The sequence below is a fragment of the Oncorhynchus tshawytscha genome, linkage group LG26 (assembly GCF_018296145.1).
Source record: "Oncorhynchus tshawytscha isolate Ot180627B linkage group LG26, Otsh_v2.0, whole genome shotgun sequence".
Taxonomy (NCBI): domain Eukaryota; kingdom Metazoa; phylum Chordata; class Actinopteri; order Salmoniformes; family Salmonidae; genus Oncorhynchus; species Oncorhynchus tshawytscha.
In genome coordinates, this window is record NC_056454.1 from 49,681,958 (window position 1) to 49,686,903 (window position 4,946).

Consider the following 4,946-nt stretch of genomic DNA (forward strand, 5'->3'; position numbering starts at 1 on the left):
ATATAGTGTATTATGTAATATGTAGTGTATTATGTAATATGTAGTGTATTATGTAGTGTATTATGTAGTGTATTATGTAGTGTATTATGTAGTGTATTATGTATTATGTAGTGTATTATGTAGTGTATTATGTAGTGTATTATGTAATATGTAGTGTATTATGTCGTGTATTATGTATTATGTAGTGTACTATGTAGTGTATTATGTATTATATAGTGTATTATGTAATATGTAGTGTATTATGTATTACATAGTGTATTATGTAGTGTATTATGTATTGTATTATGTAGTGTCTTATGTATTGTGTAGTGCATTATGTATTGTGTAGTGTATTATGTAGTGTATTATGTATTGTGTAGTGTATTATGTAGTGTAATATGTAGTGTATTATGTAATATGTAGTGTATTATGTAGTGTATTATGTATTGTGTAGTGTACTATGTATGTGTTATGTATTATGTAGTTTATTATGTAGTGTATTATGTATTACATAGTGTATTATGTAGTGCATTGTGTTATGTATTATGTATTTTATTATGTATTATATAGTGTATTATGTAATATGTAGTGTATTATGTATTATGTAGTGTATTATGTATTATGTAGTGTATTATGTAGTGTATTATGTAGTGTATTATGTAGTGTATTATGTATTATGTAGTGTATTATGTAATATGTAGTGTATTATGTAATATGTAGTGTATTATGTATTATGTAGTGTATTATGTATTATGTAGTGTATTATGTAATATGTAGTGTATTATGTATTATGTAGTGTATTATGTAGTGTATTATGTATTATGTAGTGTATTATGTAGTGTATTATGTATTATGTAGTGTATTATGTAGTGTATTATGTATTATGTACTGTATTATGTAGTGTATTATGTAATATGTAGTGTATTATGTAGTGTATTATGTATTATGTAGTGTATTATGTAATATGTAGTGTATTATGTATTATGTAGTGTATTATGTAGTGTATTATGTATTATGTAGTGTATTATGTAGTGTATTATGTAATATGTAGTGTATTATGTAGTGTATTATGTATTATGTAGTGTATTATGTATTATGTAGTGTATTATGTATTATGTAGTGTATTATGTAGTGTATTATGTATTATGTAGTGTATTATGTATTATGTAGTGTATTATGTAGTGTATTATGTAGTGTATTATGTATTATGTAGTGTATTATGTATTATGTAGTGTATTATGTAGTGTATTATGTATTATGTAGTGTATTATGTAGTGTATTATGTAGTGTATTATGTAATATGTAGTGTATTATGTATTATGTAGTGTATTATGTAGTGTATTATGTAGTGTATTATGTATTATGTAGTGTATTATGTAGTGTATTATGTAGTGTATTATGTAGTGTATTATGTATTATGTAGTGTATTATGTAGTGTATTATGTATTATGTAGTGTATTATGTAGTGTATTATGTATTATGTAGTGTATTATGTATTATGTAGTGTATTATGTAGTGTATTATGTAGTGTATTATGTATTATGTAGTGTATTATGTAATATGTAGTGTATTATGTATTATGTAGTGTATTATGTAGTGTATTATGTAATATGTAGTGTATTATGTAGTGTATTATGTAGTGTATTATGTAGTGTATTATGTATTATGTAGTGTATTATGTAGTGTATTATGTAGTGTATTATGTATTATGTAGTGTATTATGTAGTGTATTATGTAGTGTATTATGTATTATATAGTGTATTATATAGTGTATTATGTAGTGTATTATGTAGTGTATTATGTATTATGTAGTGTATTATGTAATATGTAGTGTATTATGTAATATGTAGTGTATTATGTATTATGTAGTGTATTATGTATTATGTAGTGTATTATGTAGTGTATTATGTAGTGTATTATGTATTATGTAGTGTATTATGTATTATGTAGTGTATTATGTAGTGTATTATGTATTATGTAGTGTATTATGTAGTGTATTATGTATTATGTATTGTATTATGTAGTGTATTATGTAGTGTATTATGTATTATGTAGTGTATTATGTATTATGTATTGTATTATATATTGTATTATGTAGTGTATTATGTATTGTGTAGTGCATTATGTATTGTGTAGTGTATTATGTAGTGTATTATGTATTGTGTAGTGTATTATGTAGTGTAATATGTAGTGTATTATGTAATATGTAGTGTATTATGTAGTGTATTATGTATTGTGTAGTGTACTATGTAGTGTATTATGTATTATGTAGTGTACTATGTAGTGTATTATGTATTATATAGTGTATTATGTAATATGTAGTGTATTATGTATTACATAGTGTATTATGTAGTGTATTATGTATTGTATTATGTAGTGTCTTATGTATTGTGTAGTGCATTATGTATTGTGTAGTGTATTATGTAGTGTATTATGTATTATGTAGTGTATTATGTAGTGTATTATGTAGTGTATTATGTATTATGTAGTGTATTATGTAGTGTATTATGTATTATGTAGTGTAATATGTAGTGTATTATGTATTATGTAGTGTATTATGTAGTGTATTATATAGTGTATTATGTAGTGTATTATGTATTATGTAGTGTATTATGTAGTGTATTATGTAGTGTATTATGTATTATGTAGTGTATTATGTAGTGTATTATGTATTGTGTAGTGTATTACGTATTGTGTATTGTATTATGTATTGTGTAGTGTATTATGTATTATGTAGTGTATTATGTAGTGTATTATGTAGTGTATTATGTAGTGTATTATGTATTATATAGTGTATTATTTAGTGTATTATTAATATGTAGTGTATTATGTATTATATAGTGTAATATGTAGTGTATTATGTAATATGTAGTGTATTATGTAATATGTAGTGTATTATTTAGTGTATTATGTAATATGTAGTGTATTATGTATTATATAGTGTAATATGTTGTGTATTATGTAATATGTAGTGTATTATGTAGTGTATTATGTAGTGTATTATGTATTATGTAGTGTATTATGTAGTGTATTATGTAGTGTATTATGTAGTGTATTATGTAGTGTATTATGTAGTGTATTATGTAGTGTATTATGTATTGTGTAGTGTATTATGTAGTGTATTATGTATTGTGTAGTGTATTATGTAGTGTATTATGTAGTGTGCTATATATTATGTAGTGTATTATGTATTGTGTAGTGTAGAGTATGAAGAGTATGAAGAGTATGAAGAGTATGAAGAGTATGAAAAGCAAGAAGAGTATGAAGGGTATGAAGAGTATGAAGGGTATGAAGAGTATGAAGGGTATGAAGAGTGTTAAGGGTATGAAGGGTATGAAGAGTGTTAAGGGTATGAAGGGTATGAAGAGTATGAAGAGGATGAAGAGTGTCAAGAGTATGAAAAGCAAGAAGAGTATGAAGAGTGTTAAGGGTATAAATAGTATGACAGAGTGACAGGAGCCAAATGAAAGCAAACAAATCCAGGAAGTTTCAATGACAAGTGTATTTTCCCCTCTTAAACACAGGAAATAGATGGAATGGAAAAGACGGATCCTTAGGTGGGCGGGGCATTTGAGTTGCTATAGAGCGGGTCCACTGGTTCTTCCTTTCTACCTGGGGCATTAGAGAGGGTCCACTGGTTCTTCCTTTCTACCCGGGGCATTAGAGAGGGTCCACTGGTTCTTCCTTTCTACCCGGGGCATTAGAGAGGGTCCACTGGTTCTTCCTTTCTACCCGGGGCATTTGAGGGTCCACTGGTTCTTCCTTTCTACCCGGGGCATTAGAGAGGGTCCACTGGTTCTTCCTTTCTACCTGGGGCATTTGAGTTGCTATAGAGAGGGTCCACTGGTTCTTCCTTTCTACCCGGGGCATTAGAGGGGTCCACTGGTTCTTCCTTTCTACCTGGGGCATTTGAGTTGCTATGGAGAGGGTCCACTGGTTCTTCCTTTCTACCCGGGGCATTTGAGTTGCTATAGAGAGGGTCCACTGGTTCTTCCTTTCTACCTGCGGCATTTGAGTTGCTATAGAGAGGGTCCACTGGTTCTTCCTTTCTACCCGGGGCATTTGAGTTGCTATAGAGAGGGTCCACTGGTTCTTCCTTTCTACCCGGTTTATCATTCATGCATGCTTGTCATGAGTCATTACTGACCAAACCAGAACGGAATCAAAGTTGAAAACATTCTCTGCCGAGCATGAGCATGACAGCACCATACTCAACCGCAAACTCTGAACAAGAACATGTTAACTCTTCACTCATAGAAAAAAAAGGTTCTATCTAGAATCAAAAAAGGGTTCTTCGGCTGTCCCCATATCAAAATCCTTTGAAGAACCCTGTTTTGGTTCCGGGTAGAACACTTTTGAGTTCCATGTAAAACCTTTTACACAGAGGGTGCTACATGGAATCCTAAAGAGTTCTACCTGGAATCCTAAAGAGTTCTACCTGGAATCCTAAAGAGTTCTACCTGGAATCCTAAAGAGTTCTACCTGGAATCCTAAAGAGTTCTACCTGGAATCCTAAAGAGTTCTACCTGGAATCCTAAAGAGTTCTACATGGAATCCTAAAGAGTTCTACCTGGAATCCTAAAGAGTTCTACCTGGAATCCTAAAGAGTTCTACCTGGAACCAAAAAGGGTTCTTCAAAGGATTTTCCAACGGAAAAAGAACCCTTTTTTCTTGTTCTTTACATCTTCTTTACTTTACAATGATGGTCGTCGTTGTAAATAAGAATTTGTCATTTAACTGACTTGCTAAGTTAAATAAAGGTTCAATTTAAAATGGTTTTAAAGTCGATTAAAAACTGTTAGAAATGCTTTTTCTAAGAGTGTTTGGTTTAGCTGGAGGAAAACACTATTTGAATGAGTGAACCATTCAGCTCTGTAACTGAGGAAACGAGGTATTTTCAGATTTATGGAGCAGAATCTGAACAGCCAGTAAAGGGGAGGGGAACTTGAAGCTAGTTTCGAGTTTCT